The sequence below is a fragment of the Lepisosteus oculatus genome, chromosome 16 (genome assembly GCF_040954835.1).
Source record: "Lepisosteus oculatus isolate fLepOcu1 chromosome 16, fLepOcu1.hap2, whole genome shotgun sequence".
NCBI classification, from domain to species: domain Eukaryota; kingdom Metazoa; phylum Chordata; class Actinopteri; order Semionotiformes; family Lepisosteidae; genus Lepisosteus; species Lepisosteus oculatus.
Window position 1 is genome coordinate 10,311,751 of NC_090711.1, and position 25,999 is coordinate 10,337,749.

Genomic DNA, 25,999 nt, shown 5'->3' on the forward strand with positions numbered 1-25,999 from the left:
TATCATGGTTTGAAATGTCTTTTTCACTCATATTGTAACTGATTTTTCTCATATCCGTGTTTATTGTTGGTATTTTAGATGAATATTTTTTTTAAAGCCTTACACTTGATTGAAGGGCTTAATTGTTTAATTAAAAATAGATCTTGCCTATTGATATTGCAGTTGTGGAAGGTCTTGAAAACCGTGAATGCAGTACCCCTAAGGACCTCCATGTGTGCCTGCCTGCCTTTGTGTGAGTGGCAGATAACTCTGAATCTAACGAGTATCAAGCAGCAGGTGCTGCCAGTCAGCACTTTACTTCTATACTGTAAGTGACTGTGGGCTTTGCTCTGACTTTGTTAATGTTTGCACAATACCCTCCTTGTAAAAATTAATATGTTGTATTTAGAATATATTAGAACATAATCTCTTATACAGTATTTAGAATACATTGCAAAGAAACTGTATGTGCCTTTCACTATGGGTTTAGATAACTTCATAGTTAAGAAAACATTTAGATCTCATTTCTAAGCTAATTACACCCATATTTATGTACACATGAAACCAGACATTAAACAAACACTGTTTGTTATACTGTTCTTATGATTTTATAGAATGGATGCAACAAAACTTTTTACATGTGAACTCATACAAGACCAAAGTTGATTGGGTCTATGTATCAAATCTTTAATGTGTCAACACACATTATGTTTGGCTATTGATGTTCCTGAAATCACTCCAACTAATAAAAATTGTATTATTATTATTCATCCATTCATTTACTAACCACTTGATTTAATTCAGGGTCACAGGGGCCGCGAAGCAAACAATGAGCACAAGGTGGGGTACACCCTGGATATCCATTACAAGGCAGACAAACGGAAACAAACACATACACCAGGGCCAGTTTTCCCAGAAGCCTGTTAACCTTACAGTATATGTTTGGATTGTGGGACGAAACCCACTGAAACAGAGGAAAGAAATACAAACTCCACAAAGACAGTACCCCAAGAATTGAGCACAGCACCCCAGCACAATGAGGCAGCAGTACTAACCACTGGGCCATGTTTCCACTGTAACACCCACATATTCTGTGTAAATCACCCAGTGACACATCAAGCAACCAGTGAAGTGTTGTCTTTGCAAGGTTGCAAGGTGAGGGAGGAACAGTATTGAAACTCTAAGTTCTTCACCTGACCTTGTCTAGGCAAGAGGTGTTCCAATAGATATTTGAACCAAATTGTAAATGAAGTTGCTTGTAAATTATTGATGTTTAGCATCATAACAGTATTATAAATTGCAATGCAAAATTAAATGTCAGAACAAATCTATCAAGTGTATACTGTAGATTCATTTGCTGGGGAATACTTTTGCCACTTAACTGTTATGAATTCTACTTGCCAGAAAAGAATGATTGAGCCTGATAGAGATGTCCCTTAACTACGATTGGAACATGAGCTGAGAATTAATTGAAACAGGATCTTTTGAATTCATTTAAAATCTGATTGATGTCTTCCTTTAGTGAAGTCACACATAAAATAAACCAAATACAAATCGTGGCTCATACAAAGGAAATTTACTGTCAAATTGTTTTTAAATAACTGTCGTTGTCAGATATCGCTTCTTCCAAGGGAGCACAGTATAGACAGCAATTCCACACTTTCAGTCTCTCATACTCATCTTGCAATCTACAGTTTTGTTACTTTTAAATATGTGCTGCACTCAGATTTTAAAAGCATTGGAAAATCTCACATGCCAAAATCATACACCTGCCATAGTTTGAGGCTTAGAAAAAAAGGAAGCAATAGTACATTGTATGTAGCAAATCAGCATGATGTGCATTATAAAACAAGAAATAAAAGGTCCTTTTTCACAATTTTGTGAACCATTGCTACTGTATGTAGAAGAGCATCAGCAGAATTGTATCCTTAAAAATAAAGGGGGATGCTGTGTGCGATTTTCTGTTGCATTTGTTATATATTACATATAAGTCAATATTGATTGAATTCTTCATTATGCCTATACTTTTTATAAAGCGTATTACCAATGGGAGGCAAAACAGTACGATATTACCAACCATGCAATAACTGTTGGATTAAAGTATTGATTTATAAAGCCAGAGCTAATTTATTTGATACGGGAAAGAAAGAAAAAGGAAAAAAACAAAAGAGCACTACTTTAATTTTTGGAAAACTGCAAAAACAAAATAGGCTTTAGACCTACAGTATTAAAGCTGAAGCTTATTTTGCTGCCTGTCTTTAGCTTAGTCATTATTTGTAGCAGGTTCTGTTTCTGTTATAGTCCTTTAAAAAAGGTTACAAGTTTTTGCTATTATTTTTTTGTTTTTACTTTGAGCCCCATATCCATTTTTTAAAAGAGGAGCTAAAGGATTTAATCAGTCATTTTCTCAGGAATCCCATGAGCATGGATGAGGACCTGGATATGCAGACGTCATACTGTATGAAGGCTTCGGTTTTCTTGGCCCTCTTTACAGAAGCAGTGGATTACATTTAAAAGAGATGGGCGCCAGTCGGCTTGGCACAAGAATACACAATGAAATCCAGAAATGGAAGAATCTCGAATGGAAGGGGGGGGACAAAGAAAATCAAAAAGGGGGGAGCATGGGGAACAAAGATCAAGGGAGAACTGCAGGGAAAAACAAAATAAAGCATTAGGTAATTAAATGCTTATACCTAAATGCTAAGAGTAGTAGAAACAAATTAGTTTAGATAGAAGCTACCAAATTAGCAGATAATTGTGCTATTATTGCAATCACAGAAACATGGCAAATGTAAAATAATGGTGATGAATGAAATATTAGATTCACTGTTACAGAGATTAAAGAAAAGCTAGGAGAGAGGGAGGTGTAAAGCCAAATTGTTAAAATTAGTATTCGTGAATGTGATGCAAGGCTAGAGGAATGAACAGGCTCTGAACGCATTAATGACTTCTTTCTTACCCGTTTTTTTGGAGAAAATATAAAATTAAATTCTTGCATACATCTAGTCTTTCCCAGCATCAAGACTGAGGCAAACATAACCATAAATGGGATGCTTCGAAGTATATTCTGAAACTTGTGTCCAAAGCAAAAGTTTAGCATTTTCAGAAAGAAGGCTTAAGGAAGAGACACAGCTTAAGTTTGCAGATCACACTAAATTAGCATGATTAGCAAACACTGTAAAAGCATGAACTGAAATTTTAAAAGACTGAGATATACTGTATATTCAAAGTCTTGAATTTTATTACTAATTGATATTTGCTCTTAGCAGTGTTGCTCAATAGAGAGTATACTGTGAAAGTCACAGGTTAGTGATGAGTGACCACCACCATTACAGTATATGCAACATGGACTGTGAACCAAACTCTAGATTTTATCCCTAGATGCAACATGTCATCCCAACACAGCCTTCAAATGTTCAGTCAGGCTGAAGCCTAGCAAGTAGGGCATCCACTGTATACTGTAGCTGCCACATTTGTATCTTGTGAGGAGCTTGCTGTTACATATGCTGAAGAAGATCATAGACTGTCCAGCTAGAATGTTGTCATATTAGCATAAGACCACAGGGAGGTGTCCCAAGACTCGATCAATGTAGCACTATGCAGACAGGTTACCATCAATCATTACAAGTGGAGTATTGTAGCGACTACGCAGACCATCACACTTGGGCCTCCTTATCAATTTACATATCAGTCTGCAAATCTTGTCCATCTGGTTTAGTCCACATAAAATCTTGATTCATTGCGAAGCAGAACTTTGCTCCACTACTGAGTAATCCACCTGAAGTACAGCACTTTAGTCAACCCTACAACATACAGTACCAACAGTGTTGTCATAATAAGCAGGGTATTCTGGTTTCTTTCTGTATTATCCATTCTTGATGTTCAGCACCCAAAACAAAGGATCAGGGTCACCTCATCACCAGTGTTCATACAACTCTCTCAATAATTAGGTGATTTAGTACTTATGCAACAGACAAATTCATTCAAATACTGCACATCACAGGCAGCCAAGAATGGTGATTTATTCCTGAACCAAGAACAACTGCCAAAAATATGTCATCAATGTTTAATCAAATCTTATACTTTTTGGGGATTTTTTTTTCTAGAAACATACAGCACATGCATAAAATTGGGTCTAAGTTTCTTGTAATGTTCATTTTGGCAAGAAATAAGTACTTCTTTAAGTATTTTTATTCACAGCCTTTACACTACGGACACTCTGTCCAAACGTAGCTTATATCAGCTCATGTTATTATTACCTCATAAAGTAAACAGGGTTATCACCAGAACTCAAATTTTGTCATACTGAACATCCTCTCTGAAGTTGAATTGAGCTTGGAGCAGAAATACACATTAATACAAACTAAATACATGCCCTTGTGCAGTGATGTTTACTTTTCAATTCCCCACTGTGCTCTATGAAATGTCTACTCTGTATGTACAGTAGACAGGACATGAATCAAGTTGTATGATTTGATAATTAAGGCAATTGGTCTGTAAATTCATATACAGTATATACAGTAGCTCAAAAGATACTTGTACTTGCTTCGCTTTTTTTTGTAGAATATATTTTTTGTTTTGTTCTGTTCTGTTAAAGTCACTATAATATTATTTCATTAATTGTGCAGTAAGTTACCATCCTGACTAGTGCAATTAATTTGAAAACTAATATTAAATAAATATAAGATACAAGCTCTTGCAAAAAGTACATTTGGTATGCATAAACTAATCCAAGATATACACAGCTGTATTGACTTTGAAAGTACAAACCTATTTTACACAGATATGTAATGTATATTTCCATCTTGGAAAAACTGAAATGTATCAAAATTGAGAAAGAAAGGTTGTATTGCAATGCTCAATATTTCCCTTGGATGCACAAAGAAAAACAAACATTTATGTATGTATCAATAATGCATGTGACAAAGCCCTCAATTGCAGAATTCGGGAGGTAAAACAAATATTGTGAAACGTTTTATGCAGCTAGATAAAATAAATCAATAATACCAGTTATATAATTATCTCTCTCTAGCCACACTATGCTGTTGTCCCATGGGGTTGAACACAGAAGATATATGCATAAAGCAATGTACACATGCTCAGGAATGCTGTGTACATTTATCATCAGGCAATAATAGTCTAAGCTCCGTAGCTAATAAAATAAATAGGCAAGCTGGTATTGAGGTGGTGTTGTACAATTGTATAATGGCATTGCACTCCATTGGAAACCCAGGCCATTCTTCTGTTGGAAGCCTTAGAAGTGTGATTGTGCTGCAGCATAATTGCTCAGAGGGAGGCTTTTCGTGAGCATTGTAATATGGATATCTGATATATGTCATTTGTACAGTAGATGATATGTATGCAGGATGGAAGTAAAAATTGGATGATTTTGTAGACCAATGGAACACAATCTCTGTTTGTCATCCAGTAAAAATCAAAACACAAATATAGCTAAAAGGAAATTTAGGGCCTTGATGATTGCTTTTTAATTTAAAAAGCTCACAGATTATGTTTTCTAATATAACTAAATCAAATGTATATAATCTGCTGGATGCAAGAATAACTCATTCAATTAACCACTGGGTTAAGGGGAAAAAAAAACTTCTTACCAGGATCAGGCCTCAGTTTTCACTGTCATTTGCAATTTGCTTAACCTGTTTGTCTGTCAGATGGGACGTGTAACTGTAGTTAACAGATCTACATTATCTGACCTGTATTGGTCTGTGTTCTAAAGATAGATGCCTACAGTGTATATAGATAACTGTAGTAGATTGTAGCAGTTTATGAAGCAGTGTATTATGGGTTATGCTTTAGTTATTCAGTTTCTGTAAGGAAATGGCTTTTGTGTAGACCTGTTATCAGAGCAATGCCTACAGTGTATATGTCACTCAGGGTTGTGCTGCGCAATAAGAGAAACATTAAATAGCAAAACAAAACTCTGTGGTCCCCAAAGTTATCACAGATTCAATTCTGGTGTATCTTTCGGGAAAGAATAATAAAAGAAAAACAAAATGTAAAAAGTTAAGAAAATGCGTTCTCCAGGGCAAAGAGAAGAGAGGGAGCTTTGCCAAGCTTTTATGTGGATATCTCTACCAGGCAGTAGGCAGTAGTGTTGCTGAACTTGTTTAGTCTTTTAAACAGTCTGTGCACAGTCGAACTGCTGCTTGGGTCCAGCCGCAACTGAGAGACTGTTTGTCCCCGCTACAGCTTTTACTGAATATACTTCGATATTCAGCATGTCAACTTAAAAGTCCAACTGTCTTAATTTCCTTGATCAGGTTTTCTTCTTTTACAGACAATATTTTGGACAGAATTCTGTACTTTCTTGACTCTCTCTGTCTGGCATCTTGGAGTAAAGTTTAGGTCCTGACTCGAAATGTTTGCAATTGTATGGTTGGAAAAGAGAGGTTAGTTGGAGAAAGAAGATGAACAGTGAGGTAACCAATGGAAATGGACTGAATTCTAATATTGAAGGTACTGTAGGACGATTGGTCAGGTTATTATCAGGTACAGTCCCATTACCCACCCTTCAGGTCCCTGAATGGTGGATTGTCCTTTGTGTAATTGTCAGAGGGGCCATTTTAACTGGATTCCATTGCTTTTACACAGAGACCCAAGCTTCTTTTTTTAAGGGAGCAGAAAGATTATTAGAAATCTTTAATCACACTAAATTCTAAATGCGATAATACAGTATGCCTTGCTGCTACAGCTCAAGGTATGGTGCCTAACCCTTGTGAACACCAAGGTTTTACTGTAAATAAAAATCATTATTATTACATTATTCAGTAAACATTTCATATCTATATAATGTCAAAGATTTCCCAAGGAAGACATAATGCGGCCCACAGAATCCCTACAATCGTCTCCCCTATGACTCCAGGGAGCTAGCTGTAAACATACTGTACATTTCCTGAGGAAAAGGCTATGAAGTGTACAGTAGGTAGGCTTTAAAAGAGAACTAATCCTGAAGTTAAATAGAAATAAAATATTTATCAAGCTCCTGGAATCACATATTAATATGTTGGTATTGTCTATCTATGGGGTATTCAGTTTTCTACATATTGGACATGCATTCTTGTTGATTTTCTAATGAATTCCTCTTATAGCAATAATAATAGATATAGAGGTGGATCCCACAAGTATAAGAACTCATCAATATTATAGATATTAAGAGGTTATTTAACCCATTTGGTTGTTAATTCCTTATAGAACCGAGGAGCATACAGCCAGTTCAACAACGTGGCAGGCAGTACTCTATAGATACTCAAACCCTATTGTATTAAAAGTACTTCCTGTTTTCTGTCCTAAACGGACACCCACCAAACTTCTACTTGTGTCCTTGTTTTACTATAGTTTATCATGTCGTTCTGTAGGTTGACTTTGTGAGCGCCTTTCGAGAAAATACATCTATCAATTCCCGTTGTACTCATCTCTGCTCAAGACAAAAAGTATTACCAATCTTTAACACATCTGAGACTAAGACATTACTTTAAGGACAGGTTAACCTTGTTTGCCTTCTTTGGAGTTATTCCAATGCAGATCCTTTGAATGTCTATAACAGTTGTCATTAAGTCTTATCTTAAACAAATTGTATTTTTTTTCCAAGCAGGCAAAGTGATTTATCATGTTTTAGAATATATCAGTTGTTAGCTTGCAGCCTTATCAGTTGGTCTGTTCTTCAGATTCTGTCCACAGACAAGAGATGCCCGAGAGTAGTCTTTCTCGAAATGCTGATATGGTATAAGCACCTGTAATTGGTGTTTCTTTAACAGCTACAGCAGATATCACACATACAGTACCTTTTAGAGGGGGGGTCTGACTTATAAATATTCAGTCATAATCCTACAAATGGTAGCTTTGCACCACCAGCTCTTCAGCCTGGTACAGACATTAATTGTTCCTCTTATACTGAGCAGGATTACTATTATATGTGTATACTGTATGTACACTATTATATTTGACACCTCTGTACATATATAAGAATATAAGAAATCTTACAAATAAAAAGAGCCATTTGGCCCATCTGGGCTGTTTACAGATTTATCAGGACATACAGTATACAATGAAAATGCAAAGCCACAGGTATATATATATATTTAGAATAGATATACAGTTACTGGTCAAATGAATAGTCTGTCTATATGGTAGGCAGCACATGTTTATCTTGAGAAATACTGTATGAGACAGATTTCTATCACTTTCTCTGGACAGAACTGTAAGAACTCCATCCTGTTGAAAACCGGTAGAACAGCTAGCCCAACCATAACTGTACATGGTGGGGTTTCCTAATATTTTGAACAGTGGCTGAATATACAGTGTATATTTTCTGAAACTGCAGTGTTTGCTGTCTTAATGACAGACGTGTGTTTTTTCTTTTTATTGCAATGCCCGTTGTTTGTTACAGAGTGATGCCCTTTGCTGCAGGAGACCGTGTTTCACACTGATTTCGAAAGACACCGTAAAAAGCACTTAACGGCTTTCTAGCGCATGCTGATTTATGAAGCACACGAGGTGAAGATTCACTGTCATCTCATTTTACACTAAAAACACATAAACCCATTTTACACCTCTTTAAGCACTTCGTCTCCCTTGATTTCTGTTAAATGTAGCTCATGATTGTATTGCCAACTGTTCTGCGGAACATTTATCCCTAGGACTTTTAGATTGCAATTAAACTGCAAAATCAGAGCCTTATCCATAAGCATTTCCTACTGATGTATATTTAGTGTGGTTTTCCTAAAAGTTAAAACAAGTTCTAAGCTTAAAAATACTTTCAAATGTCTGCAAGGAACTATACACTAGAATTGTGCAAGATGTTATGATTTGTAGTTTATGTCCTATTAAACATTTCAGATTGGTTTGTGAAATGGTCATAATGATTAGAATCAGTCTTTGGGAATTTTATAAGCTTGGGAATTTGTTTTACATTTCTTATTTTAATGATCTTGAAGATGTTTTAATTTATTTTTAGGCAATAATTATGTGATTCATACCTATTGTGTTACAAGTGTGCTTTTTGCACAGCTGCTAGGAGTCAAAATCCTATTAATCACATTTTTCAACTGCATTGCATAACCTCTCCAAGCTTCTAGAAAACTATGCTACACCTGGTGCTTCACCAGGGTAAAAATTGAGTTTTTTATTAGATACAAGTCCCGAAAGCACTGTAGTATGGGCACCATTTGTGATAAATCACAGAACAGAGAGCACTAAATAAACATAATAAAAACTGATAATCTGAAGACAGACTCTTGTTGATTTACCAAATCCATGCAACTCTGCATAGTTCTGAACTGGTGATTAATGTAAATAATTTTAACAGATTAGTACCACAAGGCAAATAGCATTTTTGTATTTTGTATATGCTAAAATCACTTTATGTTAATCTTCCTTAATATCAATATCAAGTGACAACGTGACTCTTAAGAATAGGAGCATGCATTTTATTTCTTGAGATACTGTACATTTAGAAATTGAACTTATTTTTAGCAATATTTGCTCCTAAAAAAGTGACAATGATTACATACAACTGAATGTCAATGTTTTTACTTATTATGTAAATATTATAGCTACCATTTAACTTCTAAATATTTTGTTTTAACTGGAACACTCTACACGTTTCTGATTGTTTGCTATCAGTTCTTCAGTTTAACCATCACTGGCATTAATTCCACATGGAAAACTATCCTTATGAAAGTTAAACGATTTCAATTTTGTTTTAAATAATAAGGTAATGGGAAACTGTAAAATAAGGAAATTTAGTACCCTTTTCTTTGTCACAACTTCAGAGAGAAATAATTCTTGATGTGGGGTTACAATTCTGTTTTTTTTTGCCAGAGGCCAGCGTGCCTTCATTATTTCTCATTGCTATTTGTCGTAAAGATTTATCTTAAAAGGGTCGATAACAAAAGCTGTTACAACAACACTACCAAAAATGAAGGAGTCTTTAGATATCCTCTCAAGCTATGAAAATGAGCCAAGAGTGATTGTACACAGATCATTTGCAGTATAGATCTTTTAAAAACCATTCAATTGGTCCAACTGTCCTGGCTCAATCAAAATCTATTCATACTGGCAGCCAGCATTAGCCTAGTAGTCAGACCGCTATTTTGCTAGTTCAATTAAATTGCAGCTCCCTCATAATTAACAGCTGTGTTGTCTATAGATCGATACAGAGCTCTTCATTACAGAGATCCTGAGCTTTCTTAGAGCTTGCTGAAAAGTTTCTTTACTAATCCAGAAAAGGCACCTGGCATTAAGGCAATATTATATGTTGCATTTATTAACACAAAAGATGGATTTTGGAGACTGTAAGTACAATCAAAATTTAAACCAAGATATCTTATGTTATAGGAAAGACAAGGAACCTCATTAGATGGATAATTGTAAAATGTGTACCTTTCTGTACTTTACTAATACTTTAAGAGGAGCTGCTGGCTTAGGTGACTTAGAGTAAGCCACAGTGAAAATCCGTGGCTGTACAGTTACATTTGTGCACGTATTTTCAAAGACATTTTTGATTTTCTGAACATACTATATATAATTTGCAGTTTAAGGTCTTGGCTCTGTTATCTAATTACAAGCAAGCAAGTATGCATAAAGACAATATAACTCTGCTTGTTGAAAAAGCACTCATTATCTTAACATTCAATCCAATTTCCAGTTCAAGTTGGAGGGAACAAACATATTTTCCTTCCTTAGAAAACTAGGGTGAAGATGGTCATAAGAGAAGACGGAGTATTAATCTCAAACATAAACTGAATTATTTTTAAACCAAGGACATTCTTTTAAAAAAAAGGATAATTTTAAATAGTAAATGTCAGTTTTTATGTAGCTGTAATTGACCATTTTACTGAATTTGTATGGCAGAAATTGCTACTAATCCTTTGAGCATTTTAATGTGTACAGTGTGACAGAAGGTTAAATAAAGCAGTTGTCAATAGTTAATGAAACAGCATGTGCTTAGGAGCAGAAGCTGTTTATAATGCATCTCTCTCTGTGGTGAAGGCTATGTGTGGCTAAACAATGGCAGCTCTCGCAATAGCACAGTCGAGTGCACAGTCTATTTGGGCAGTGTCAGTTTCAAGCTGGGCTTGTGTTAGTGCCTGGGGTGGTGGACTGATTGAAAAGTACTGTTCTTTAGCAATTCAATTTCTAGTCAAAAAGCAGGTCGTGGTATTTTGCTGGGAGTTCACCTTTAGCTCAGTGTGCTCTAGAAGGTTGGTGTAAAACTAAACAGAAGTGTTATCCATGCTGCCTTTGCTGGAATTTCATTGATTGATTGATTTATTAATTCATCTAGAAGCTTTTCCAAAAAGCATGACCCACTAGTTCCAAGATTTAATCCAACAAACGTGGTCTTTATTTTAAAATCCACAGTGCTTTGTGTGTTTAAAGTAGAGCAATGTACATACTTTACATTTAAATGAATTACAGTCACTGTAATTGGGCTAAAATGTTTGAAACACCCCAGTTAATGTTGTATTTGGTTTTCGATGCATTAAACAGTAACGTCCCTGACTAGTATATTATTCATACTGTATCTCAGTAATATATATTATTGGTGGAACATGCAGTCCAAATCTACACACCTGTCATCTTGTGACAAGTGCCAAGATCTCCCCAAGAACAGTCCAGAAAGTCATCCAGGAAGTCACAAACAACCCCAGAGTAACATGCATCAACAACCAAGGAAAGATCGACACATAATGCTTTTCTCTTTCTAAAAAGAACATTATCATCTCAACCTGGCAACTTGACAGAGCATTTGGACAATACACAAGACTGCTGGAAGAATGTTCTCCGGACAGGAAAATGTTTTGTGTCACTAAACCATACCGTATTGCCATCTAAATTAGGAATGTGCTGGGAGTTTCATGGTTTGGTGCTTAAATTATTTGCTGCATTAGGACCTGGACTACTTGTCATTATTGTTGGACCCATAAATTTGGTGTTGTATCAAGAAATACTGGAGAAGAATGTCAGGCCATCCCTTTGTCAGCTGAAGCTGATTTGAATGTAGATCATGCAGCAAGACAATGACCCTAAACATACAAGAAGATATACAACAGAATGGTGGGAGAAGATTAAATTTCTCAGAATGGACCACATTTCGAAAGGCATAAACAGTTTGTCTAGTTAAAGTCATTGTTGATCTACTGAGAACTGAGGGTTCACATACTTCACTTACTTTTGGATCATATTATTGATCAAATAATCCAAATTCGGTATATCTTACATTTTTGTGCTATATGTTAAATCAGGTTTATCTTAATTTTTTTATTAAGACTTACATGAAGATCTAATTATATATTAAGTACATTATTATTATTAAAATATATGCTAAGTATTTACCGTTTATATTTTATATGTATGAACCAGTATGAACCAGACAAGAGGGTTCATTAACTTTTTCTTGCCACTGTGGTCATAATTTGCCTTCAGAACTTTGTGGACTTATAAAGTTAGTTGACCAATTCGAGCAAATATACAGTACCTTGGAGCACACATAAAAGAGAGCTCATAAAACAGGGCTATGTGCCCTTTGAGAATGACAATATACAATGACAAGGTCATGAACATCAACTCTGTCCACCAAGAAATGTGAGCAAGCTACATCAGTTGTTAAATATATTGTATTTATATATTACATTCTGTTGTTGTCTTTGGGAACATATGCTCCATGTTTAAATTTGCTTGTGTATCAGATTTATTGCACTGTGGTTCACAAGTCAACTAACTTTGTTTATTTACTAATGAACCCTGTACATTTGAACTTCCAAACAATTTAATACCAGTAGAGTCAAGTTTGTCAAAATTCTTTTGGAGATTTCATTCATATGTATTATACTGACTACTTCTTTACAGGTGATGAATAGTTGCACATGCTCTATTAAGTGTTCAAACTTATACAGGTTCATGCAGGGATTACAATAAGGTCTGATAACCAGGTGTGTGAAACAAAGTCAAAGAAGTACAAGTCTACTACTTCTATGATTAATGATAATATTGAACAGCAGCAATTTTGTAGCTACAATCGGAAGTAAATACATAATTACTATAATTTATTTAACAACAGATGGATGTTAAACTATCAGCTTGTCACCTACATGGTCATTATTTCTATCTGTTCCTGTTTTCCATCCTAATGTTTATGTTCTGAGTCATTTTCCATTGTTATTGTTTCTTGGTCTGTTAATTGCTATTAAATGTATCTGGAAAGCATTTTGAGGGTCTGTGAAGCTAAGCAGTCGGCTGAATAAACAGATTAAAAATCACAAAGCTCCAGAACAAGTGAAAAATATATCTGACATATACCTGGAATTAGTGACTTTTAAGTGAGTTATATGCAGTGTGAGTGTGAATATAGAGTCTTTAACCTATTAACCCATCAGTTAAAGAGCTTCATGTTTCATGGTGCAGTAGGTGGAGTAGAGTATAGTAAAACATGAGTGGAGGAGTAATACAAAAACATATATACATGTACTGGTAGAGACAAGTAAAGTATTTTAATTACTGTATATATTTTAAATTAGCTACTTCATTTCAAAATATTAACCTCTGTTGAGATGAATGATTGAACGTACAAGAGGTATCAAGAATAAATATGGGTACCTAGTGATGTTTAGGCAACAGTATTGAATAGAGGGCAGGAAGGGTGTGGGTTCCAGAGCAGGAAGGCTGTGGGTGGTTTGCTGCTATGGTAGCCTACTTGACTCATGTGCCTTAAGTGAATTCCTTGCTATATAAATGGGTACTCTCTATCCATCCATTTTCTAAATATTTCCTCCAATTCAAGGTTGGGGGTATCCAGAGCCTATCCTGGAAAACAATGGGCAGAAGTGGGGTACATCCTGGATGGGAAGCAAGTCCCACACACACTCACGCCAGGGTCAATTTTCCCAGAAGCCAATTCACCTACAGTACCATTATCTTTTTGGACTGTGAGAGGAAAACCAACTGAACATAGGGAGAACACACAAACTACATGCAGAAAGCATCACGGGTTTGGGATTGAACCTAGGGCCCCAAGATTGAGAGGCAGCAGTGCTGACCACCACATCAATGTGCCATCCCTCTCCAGATTGTGAATTACTTACAAGCATTCATTCTCAACAGACTGGTTAACTAACTTTTAACGAATGTTTTTTTTCTGAATGACCCGGTTCTAGTTTCCGGATACCATTATTTATGTTTGAAACATCACAAGATGTACTCTTCCAAGCCCTAGAAAAACTCAATGCAATTTATTGGAAATTCTGTACACTGAAAAAAAGAAAACCAAGAAAATATTAATTTGAAAAACGTAATGGAATAAAAGCCCACCCATCCTCTTTGAGCATTAATGACTGATCCACTGTGCACATAATACTTACTGTATGACTAATGACTGTGATTCCTGCCATAATTGCTTCAAAACATGCAGTAAGTGGATAAAATGTGCTACAAATGAGAAGATGTCCAATCTTGCTCATCCTTTTCCTTAAAGATGTTTATTGATCATTGTCTCATCTCAGTGTGACTTGGCAGTATTTTCCTTAAGCCCACATTGCTTTGTGTAATGATGTGCCTCCTCTTCTCATGGCTTAATCAAATTGTGCTTAATTTCTATTTATGATTTAAGTCTTTGGTGAGTCAGCTGCAAAACATCTACAGTACACATATCAAAGAAATAAAAGGTCACTTACGAAAATGGAAACAAAGCACAGTGTGATATTTTTACTTGAAAGTGATCTGAAATGTGGAAAAAGAAATCAACTGCATGAAGTTTTGGGAGCAGAAGAGCAGGCCTTAAAAAGGTTACTTCCCCCTCCAGCAGTGACAAAACGGAGTTGGTGGAGTTTTGTCGCCCAGATATGTGGCTCGATTTGAGTTTGGACTGCATCACTAACCAGGATTCTCCTAGTAGCAGTGTACAATTGGCTTAGAGTTAGTGGACAGGATTCTTTCATCTTTGGATCTAAGAGCAACTCCTAAGAAAGGCTAGGCATCTTTAAGCTTGCTGTCATATCAGTGTAAGACACACGCTTGTGAGATATTGTGGAGCTCGCTGTGTTATATGGAATATATGAGTGAGAAGTGAACATCAATTTCCCTACGGGATTAATAAAGTATTATCTATCTATCTATGTCAGTGTACTGTATCTGCAGCTCCCCATTTTACCTGTTCAGCACAGGGGTTGCGCCCACAAAGGTGAGTGATAAAAAACCTTTCACATTTGATGGAGAAATCATCAGTTTTTTATGACCCACCTTTATAAGAAGTAGAAAAATTATAAGATAAAGGAATAGAACAATAATTGGAGAGTGAAGATCGCTGTGTCCAGAGACTGCGTGTTCCAATCTTGAATATGTCTTTAGACTAAAGCTTTCATTTTTAATATAAAAAGTGCAGTGATACAGTACTGTATATCTGTCACACCCTCTGCAGGAAGAGGGCACTTCTACTCTGTCCTGTCCCTAGTTTCCTGTGCTTTGCTGTCCTTCTGGTGTCTCTCTGTTTGGGGCTATACTGTATATTTCCGGGTCACTCAAACCTCTTCACTCAACATTGACGTTCGGATGTCCTGTAACCCGCCTAGCACCAGGCCGCTGCTAGAAACCGGCATAGGTTTCTATATGGCAATTCCTGAACTCTCGCACTGCTGAGCAAAGGCTAACCCCCATCCCGCCGCTACGCATAGGGTCTTTTTCCGCTCTCTTGCCATACCACAGTTCGTCCCTTCTGACATCCGTGACAATATCCTCCAGGTTTCTTTCTGTTTTCTGTCCTTCACAGCTGCTAGAAGAATGGTTGTGCCCAAACCCAGAAGGTTCTTTTGTTGCTTTTGTTGCTGATGTCACTATACTATCAGATGATAGTTCAGTTTATACCGGCATTTTCAAAGAGAGATCTGTATTTCTTAAATTTGCCAAAATACATGTACTGTAGGGGCATTGCTTTTTTAACTGTGGGAATATCTTATATCTAACTTTACGTTTTCTTTTAGAAATTCTAGGTATGGAAGCTGATTTAATTTTTTAACTACTTCCAGTCATTAAAAAAAATAGACTAAGCACTACAACCCCTGTACAGCACAGGGTCAATAAGGAACTGCGCATACACACCTCTGACTTTCCAGCCTGTCAGAGGTGTTTGCCATTGAAAACCATATGAGCTCCAGAGTGCCTCACAGGAGAGTTAGTACTGATCTGAGAGAGATATACAGTATCTCTCAGTGACAATGCTGAAAGGTCTCAGAGTTCTCTGTAGCAAGGAATCATGGGATTTGGCCTTAGCTGACTCTGTACTAATTGAACACAACTGCATGAGATATCCTAGTCACAAACAGTCAATGTCAGAGCACAGACTTGCAGCTGCTTATTCTGAACTTGCCTCTGAGCAAGCTACTTCACCAATTGAGCTTCTGGCAAACCCCCTGCTATTCATTTTATATCCAAATTGATATAGCAAAGGTGATATACACTAGGTGACATATCAAAAATCACATAATCTGCTCATAAGAAGACATGCAGTTCATCACTTCATCCTATTTCAATTGTAGTAGAATAACCGTAAGAAATGTGGAACCATTAAAGCCTTTTCATTCTTTTGACGTTTAAATTGAAAGGTGGCTTATAATAATAATAATTGCTTACACTTATATAGCGCTTTTCTGGACACTCCACTCAAAGCGCTTTACAGGTAATGGAGACTCCCCTCCACCACCACTAATGTGCAGCATCCACCTGGATGATGCGACGGCAGCCATAGTGCGCCAGAACGCTCACCACACATCAGCTATCAGTGGGGAGGAGAGCAGAGTAATGTAGCCAATTCATAGAGGGGGATTATTAGGAGGCCATGATTAGTAAGGGCCAATTGGAAATTTGGCCAGGACACCGGGGTACACCCCTCTCTTTTCGAGAAGAGCCCTGGGATTTTTAATGACCACAGAGAGTCAGGACCTCGGTTTTACGTCTCATCCGAAGGACGGCGCCTGTTTACAGTATAGTGTCCCCATCACTATACCGGGGCATTAGGACCCACATGGACCACAGGGTGAGCGCCCCCTGCTGGCCCCACTAACACCTCTTCCAGCAGCAACCTTAGTTTTTCCCAGGAGGTCTCCCATCCAGGTACTGACCAGGCTCACACCTGCTTAGCTTCAGTGGGTTGCCAGTTGTGAGTTGCAGGGTGATATGGCTGCTGGCTTTGTGTAGGCCTTTATATTTTATAGTTTATAATATGGTTTATATTTTGGAAAGAGAGAATGGAAAGCTAAAAGAGCAATCTATACAATGCTAGAAATCAGCAGAGAAACAATTGGCTCTTTAAAACAAGGTCAGTGCACAGATTAGAATATTGAATGTGGGGAGAGACATCTCCAAAGAGCTCATTGCAAAGTAAATAACTTTGTCTTTTTTTCCTTTTCAGTGGCGCTTAACCTGCTTTAAGCAATGATGATGGTCATTTGGAAAAAACACAGCATGAAATCATCATTCTGGTAGATTGCCTCAGTACAAATAGACCTCTGAATGAAGCAACCACTATACACAGGTAAGAAAAAGACTCAGCATCATTTGAATGTCATTACTAGCGCTAATACCTTTGTAAACTACAGGGTTGTCCACAGCAAAATGGTCTGTTTTATGATTATACTGCATGTAACATTCACTTCCATGCCCAGACTCTAAACTGCACTGTAATCATCATCCATTAATCTTACCATCAAGGTATAATAGACAACTTTAAGACAACTATTGCATAATAGAACAATTGTTTAAAATTAGGATTTTCAAAAGAAGATATTTTCCACAATCTCAGATAAATCTCAAAGTGGCAGATTTGGAAAAAAAAAAGCAGAACACAAACATACTGTATATGGTTCAAATATGAACTTTACAGAACAAAATATGTAACTAAAACATAACTTTGAGTTATTAAAAATATAACAGCAAGAAAAGTGCACCATTACCACACAACGGCATCCATTGGCTTGTAGTATAACCTGTTAAACTATCCATTCAAACAACAGTCTTATTAACTCAGACAACAGCCCAATTTCAAGAGCCCAGTACACACCCTATAAGATGTGTCAAGGTGATCCAATCTTTAAACCTGGGGATCTGCAGAACATCATGTTTTATGCATCCTTCACCATCACCTTAAGGTCTGTGAAAAGCTGTTAAACTTGCGTAATTAAGTCAATAATTAGTGGGATTGGCCAGTTAGGAGCTGGAGTACATCCCTGCAGAGACAGATCTAGATTAGATACCCTTGTGCAACAGCAAATATGAGGCCTCCTAACCCAGGGGATTTGTACACCCTTGAGAATTCAGGGGAGCAAGGTCACAGCAACAAGCTCATTATGTACGCAGAGATTATCCCTACCAATTAACAAGCCATCTATCATCTGGTAAGTTAAAGGACATTAAATGCAAATTATATCTGAATTTTAACCTGTTATTTCAATGAAGTATGTGTATTTTATGTGGGTACATTCATCCAGTCCATTGAGACTTCAAGTTCATGATAGACTCATTATTTAATAATAACTGTTATATGGGAAAATGCAAATTTTTATTTCCTTACTTATTTAATACAATTTTTGTGAGGGAAGAATAATAAAGGTATTTAAATATCCTTAGGTTTTAATGGAAAATGGAGAAAAATTGCCAAGATTCATTTTGTTCTTTGTTTTTAAACTAAGTCTAATCAAGTGGGAAGGTTGAGAGCCAATGGCTCAGTTTGATTGTGCAGACCTTGACCCTATAAGGTGAAAATCCTTGTTAAGCCTTAGCAAATTTAAACAGGACAGACTGGGTATGTTGAATGTGCAGGTATTTCAGTGAGTGGGCAGACTGTATCGATTGCGGAAACAGTCTGTCTCTTCTCACCCTGCAGCAGAAGTAATGTTTCTCCAGCAAACAATTCTGGGATTCATCACACCAGAGGATGAAAAGTAAAAAAAAAAAAAGTTTTTTTTTAAGAAAAAATCTTTCTGTCTTTTTATTTGTAAGATTAGCATCCTAAAAAGCTGTCTAATGCTTTCTCTTCTTTTGTGGAACTTCGTGAGGCAAAAACCAAGCTTCAGTTTTTAACTGAACAGAAAAGTTAATTCAATAACCCCTTAAATTAGTGCAAGTGTAAAGAGTTACTAAACAATGGACACTCTAAAAGGCAGCACTAGTAGCATGTGCCAATCACTTATAACAATTGTGACACTTAGTGTAAAGTTTTGCTGGGAGGCTGTGACAATAATTTTAAATCACCGTAGAATCAGAAGGTGTTCAAGTTGAGCCACATCCTTTGTGCTTCTATTATTACTTTGGTCATGCTTTGATAGTAAAGAGGGTGAAATTAGCTTTGTTTTTGTTGTTTTTACTTGGCTTAACACTTATCCTCTACATCACTTTTTAGCAACATCAGTTTAATAAAGCAAGAGGAGAATGTTACACTAAGATTGTACTGTCTTTTCACAATCACTGCTTGAAACACTAGGAGTCTGATGCAATGCAGAGCCACACATTCGCACACATCAACCAGTCATTCTTGTTTTCTTTCAAAGAAGAAAACTGCATTGAGAAAGAATACAAGTTTCTCTTTTTTAGTTCCTGTGGAGTGAACACAATGCTTTTCTCCAGTATTGTTTTTGTTTATCAGTTTTAAAGTTCTGAGGTAGCTTTTCAAAATTAATGGATGACCAGACTAGTTGTGCCATGGTGCAGATAATTAGATAATTCTCAAACTTTGCTTGTTTGCATGTCAGATGCGCAGCCAGTTAATTGCTCGTGTGCTCAGCTATAATGTGCTCATTAATTCTGTACCCCCAATGACCAAACTATTCTGATGAGCCTGAGGTGCTGAAATGCCATTATTTTGTGCTTTCACACTTTCTTGTTGAAACTGAATAGTCATGACAATGAAATACTGTAGAATTCAACAAAAGATGTGTAAAGTGTGCACACTTACATTTGCACAAATGCATGCATGTGCAAATATAATAAATAAAATACAACTACAGCAAATGTACATATTCAAAGAAATCACCTTCTTATAAAATATGCAAAAATTCAGTCTGAAACTGGTTCTGCTAACATGTATTAAAGCTATGCTATGCAATGCTGGTGGGTTAAAGGAGAAAAAGAATCTGAAATTCTATGATTATTTACAAAAAATATATGAAGGTACATACTATAAGAATAGCTATAGCTGAGAGGAGGGCATTGAGTTCATATTGCCCACACTATTGGACTTGATAGTATGTTATTGATCCACAAATCTCATCAAATGTTTTCTTGCAGCCTTTTTTTCCCCTAGGAAGTCGGATAAACAACATGGCCAGGCAATTTGTTCCAGACACACCATGGTGTTTTGTGTGATGTACAGCCTCTGTTTTGACTCCTACTTTTTCTCTCATTTCCTCTAGTTTCATTTCATTCTTTTGCGAGTTTCTATCCAGGATCTTGAATATGTAAAACAAACCCATTTACAATCTCATTTTTTCAAGATGCAGTTTGATTTAACAAGTCTGAGATGTTTTGAAACTAGGAATTATCCTAGTAGCTCTACTTTGAGCTCTTTCTGAGACAGAAGTCTTTTTTTATTTGAAGTACATTACCAAAGAAAATTTAAAAGATGGTATCAGAGATGAACATAGTCTTAGGTTGTCTATCTATAGCACAGTCTGACAAAGGACTGTTAATAAGCTACAACCTTTCTTAGCACAGATATGATTGGTGTGAAGTCTGTAAAAATAATAAACTGTAGGGCCTGAACTTCCAATTAACATCCCCAGTTTGAGGTTGATGTGGGAGAGAAGGCTTATTACTAGACATTGGGTTTAAAGGACACAAACTGTATCTTCCCTTGGGCAGAAAGACGAGAACAAGCTCTTCAGTGGCCAACATATCGGTTCTCTATCTTGTTTTACAAGTATATCTCACCACTAAATTCTCAAAGTATAATGTGACACAAAGGGTAAATGATGGGACTGTGATGCTCTGTCTTCTGTCTTGTTAATTTTTTGTTTCATACAGTAAATAATGTCTATACATAGATAGTGAGAATAAAGAGGCACTGACAGGCTCCTCTGAACTACTCTCCCACCAACTCAAGTCAGTCTTTTGACCTTTCAAGCTCCTCAGCGACTTACTGTACAGCATGTCCAAGTAGCATAATGAAGAACAGCACATTTCGGATTTGCTACCTTACTTTGACTAAAGTGAATCTGCTTCAACAAATGCAAATATATCAGTTAATATAGTACCTTCTTGCTTCATCTATGACATCTCTGGAGTAATCATTATCCTGTAAGCCTGGATTAAATGGTTATGTACTGTAGTGGGAATCTTTTTACACTTCCCTCAAAGACCCTAAAAGGTGTTAGTTAGTGATATAGGGGGTTAGGAAGGGGCATATGGGGTAATCCTTCTTTTCTTTTCCAAATAAATGTCATGTTTACAGTTCAATATGGCCCTTACCATATCCTCACTTTATAATATAAAACTAATGTATGGCCATTATATTTTCCCCCAAGGGTGAAATAAATTTTTACATTTACATTTTTTTTTACATTGCTGCTGTAGTTTTGACTTCTTCAAACTTATGACAGAATATCCTGGAAAAACTGTCACTTAGTACCTTGACTGTTTCTTTTTTTACTTTCAGAAAGAACCACACAGTATGAAATATCAAATTTCCTCTTTATCAGATGATGATTATTTTATTTAGATTATATCCATCTTTTATTAAGAACCCAAGTGAACTTCACTCAGTGCATAGAGTTTCAAATATCTCTGTGAGTCAGAAATAGTGGTAAAAATAAATATTCTTCCCAGTTTGATTTATTAAAACAGGTAGATACTTGTCAGTGTTGTATAACAGAGGGGCAGTGTGTCTCAACATTTATTCCACAAATGGGATTGCTGTTTAAAATAACTGCTTATTAGGTACAGTATCTTACCTGTGTCCAAATTAAACAACATCTCATTAGGATTTCAAATCTTCCAGAGCTCTCTTTTAAGTAAAGACATAGAATAACTGACAATCCAAATACTATAACTTTATACTGTATATGCTATATGTATGTACATAGTATATAATAATGCTATTGTATATCTTAAAAAGACTATATAAATATGGGAAGGAAAACACAAACATATTCATTCAACTAATCTGTAACATTCTGGTAAGTGGTCATTAAAAAACTACCAAGAAATGTGCATATAAAATATTTTAAAGGTCCAATTTTAAAGATCAGATATTCCACAGTCTTCAGGACAGTTAATTTCAATGTCCTGATATTTACCATCAGAAAGATAGTTTAATGATTCCATTTCACGGGTCCAGCTCTGTTGGGAAAACTGATTTGGACTCCCAGGTCATGGAGTTGTCTACTTATAATTGCATTGTCTCAAATTATTTGCTAAAACAATTCAAGTACATAGATTCTGCTTCAGTGTTTTATAAAATCAACTCAAGATGCTCACAATTTAGTCTCACAATTTAGATATGTAAAACAGAGGTTGGGACTTTAATACTGTACATACAGTATGGTTTGGTTATGTGTCATCCTTCGCTCTCAAGGGCAGAAGATATGTGAACCTTAATCAAGTACTTCCATTAGGTGGAGAAACTTCCATGTTTTTAAATATTAGGAGTCTACATTGGACTCATTAGCGTAACTGAATTTTTTTTTTTATTTTATTTCATTTATAGCTCTTAAAGCAGACAAGGGCTACATACATGTGGGGTATCTTCTTTCCAGATACAGTAACTGTTGTAAACTGGGTAGAATAGGCTAATATCTGTTTTGCCCTTGAAACCGTTTACATGTAACATTCGAGTTAAATTAGAAAGATTTTTATGAAATTCAGGTATGGTGGGAAATTTTCTTCAATAATCAATAATATTTTAGACATTTTTGCTTGGATACTGTATGAGTCTATTACACTTAATGTTAAAGCCCAAATAAAGAGACAAAGCATGGAAGAGATGAAAAGGACATATAATCTTACATGAATGTCACATACCACATGTGCCTAAAAATGTAATACTGTATACTGTGTAAGCTCCTTACAGCGTTTTACTTTGTTTAGGTTTTCTGCTGTACAGTATGAATCTGTGTTTCCTGGAATAAAGAGTTCCAAAAACTGTTAAAAATGGGGTTTACCATCTTATAGCCTTCGTGTAAAAAAAAATCCCTACAGCTTGTCAGTAGAAATGAAAACACTTTCTCTTTAAATACTCCTTTGAAATCAGATTAGATTCGGTGAGAGCTATTTGCACACACTGAAAGGTACAGCTTGAGTTTATTTAATTATTTGCTTCTGAACAAGCTTCCAGCATAATGAGGCTGGTGTCTGCTGCAAGGAGACAATAAATGGAGGGATATTTTCCAGGGTGGAAAAGCCAAAGTGACAAAATATTAATATACATATGCAAATTAGTTTATTTTTGCTATTAGCTTGTTTTAAATGTGTGTTCATGCTGCTTAGTGGTCTCTGTCCTTAGTGGTGGAGACCTGCTGTCCTTCAGGTATTATACTATAGGTATCTTGACTCAGGGACTCAAGATTATGCTAATTGTGAATGATAATTAATAGAGAGAAACACTGAGCCACAAATATTGAAAGGCCCTGTAGCTCTGCAGGGTCAGGCTTATAGGGCCAGTGGCCACTGAAGTTGTGTTATTACGGTTTAGTGAACAATAGAGAGGGCAGCTTTAATATTGCTGCTTAGGAAAGAAGCACTCCTTACAGGCAAATGCTATATTTTGGACATACCTTGTCAATACTTCACAAATGTTCCTACCTTTTAACCATAAGATATTTAGCTTCAGAACACAATAAAGAAAACAAAAGGCACAAGATATTAATACTGATATGGAAAAGGTGTGATATTTGTGCATCTCTTTTCCTTTGGATATGCAGAGTGTGAGCTTTACATTGCATTTTCTTTGTTTTACAAAAGAAAATGACTTGAGCAGTATTTCGTAAATACCAGAATTCTGTCTGCGTTTATTTCCGTTGTACATACATTTCAAATCGCTTTTAATGTGTCAGCTGCTACTGTTGTTATGAAGTTAATCCTTCTACAGAATTGCTGCCTCTTTTTCGTCTCCCTTTGAATAAAAAATGATTTTATAGCAACCAGATAAAGGGAAATAAATACATTTGTAACAAACCTCTGACCATAAACTAGGAAAAGCTCAATTTGAAGGAGATCTGACAGAGTAGAACTGATGTTAAAGTAAGTGCACTGAAATGGATTATGTCTGCAGAGCTCTTAGTCACTCTTAAAAACTGCTAAAACCTTCCCAGTAGATCCCTAACTGAAAAACAAAATAGTCAGATATTCAAGTGATGAGACAAACAGGAGCTTAAAGGACACACTCTTGGTGTAATGAATGGAAAATAACATCCTGAAAGCAATTTCCTTGGATTTCAGCTCCCCCTGACTGCCACCAAATACATGTTGGACATCAGCCAGCAGCATGAACAGCTTGAGCAGGTCATGGCATGCACTGTATTTGACAAGGTTTTCAAACATTTGTTTTTTAATCCCATCACATTTTCTAGCCGGGGTATCTTCAGCTAAGGTTGTGATGGTAGCAATGATGCATGAAACTGGTTCCACTGGTTTTCAGCTGAAGGCTTTCTGACACTATATTATCTGAAAGTTTCCAAGAGGCTCAAACCTCAAAAGCTGCACAGGCCACTATAGAATATATACTGTATTCTTTAGAAATATAGAACCGAAGTGGAATTTTGGTGCAGCAACTTTGTTTGATTTAAGACGCTATAGGAATGTTCTATAGAAAAAATCTACATTTCTCATTGATCATTCTGTGGTAAGAAGCAGTCTAACATTATTTCTGTACGTGAATCTGAAAGCAGATTGTCTAACTTTGAGATTCTTCTGACAAAGGGTACATTGTTGAGTTATAATATGATATGATAGAGTCTGCTAGATCCAGCAGCTTTTTTCTACCATAAAGAAACTGCTAAAACCAAACTGTCCCACATTATTCATGTAGGAGAATACTGTAAGTCTCAGCCTCAACTCTGAGCAAATGGTACCAAGTCCTGGAAAACTAAGTCTTGATTTTCTTTACAAGTCCATTGTGGGAGAATGGTGTTGCTATTTTAAAAGACTTAAGACAAGATCAGAAGCAGAAATGGGAACAGTGTGAAGAGTTTATAGCAGATTCAGGAATGCAGACAGAATTGTCTAAGGGTTAGGTAAATTCTGGTTGTCCCTTCAGCCAACAGGCAAAGAGTCAGAACATACTGTACTTGTCCGGTCTTGTTGTAAAGTCTGCTCAGCTCACTTCCAATTTACATGCTTCTCGTTCCTTTTGCGCATACATGCATATACAGTAGTTGCACTGCTTTCAGTTGCAGTTCACTCTAAGCTTAAAAAAAACAGACACAAAGTTATCTTGCACTGCCAGCTGTTTTCATGGAAGCCTCCAAAAATGAGGAAGTTCTCCCTCCCCTGTTCAACTATCAGGCCCCTCCTGGTTTCCTTGCAGCAGTTGTCCATCTGGCTGACATGACTGGCAACTGCAGTCTGTGTCCAGTATGGAGAGCTAATTAAGAATAATGAATATGCCTTAAGGACTCTTAGTTAAGTTAAAATGTACACATTTGGTTAAGAGATTGTGGCGAAGGTAGCAGAATAACAACTGGGCTTGTGGCTATAATGTGTAAGCAGGCTTCTTATCTGCCTGTTTAACTCAATTGCAAACCTCAGTGAGATTGAAAGCCAGTAGCAATGACCAGCAGAAAATGAAGATGGCAGTCAACATTTCATCCTTTTCCCCCATTTCTTTGCTTCAATTAAATGTTCCCTATGTAGCTTGCTTTTTCCATCTGAATTTTCTAGGTAAAGTCTCCTTGGACCTCTGTTGAAACGTGTAGTGAGACTATCCAGATCAAAATAAACCTCTTGGTTGTGAATGTGTCGTAATCATATGACTTGTGTGTGATTCAATTTACCTGCTACTGTGTCTGTAGTGTGGTGGGTAGATCTC

General features: G+C 36.3%; 1 protein-coding gene across 1 annotated transcript in view; it reads left to right on the top strand.

Annotated features, from left to right (window-relative positions):
* LOC102694707 (cadherin-22) overlaps positions 1-25,999 on the top strand; it is a 288,857-nt gene that overhangs the window by 65,307 nt on the left and 197,551 nt on the right. The window contains exon 2 of the mRNA XM_006639486.3: positions 17,396-17,518. The gene's annotated coding sequence lies outside the window, so the exon portion shown is untranslated. The remainder of the gene's footprint in view (positions 1-17,395; positions 17,519-25,999) is intronic.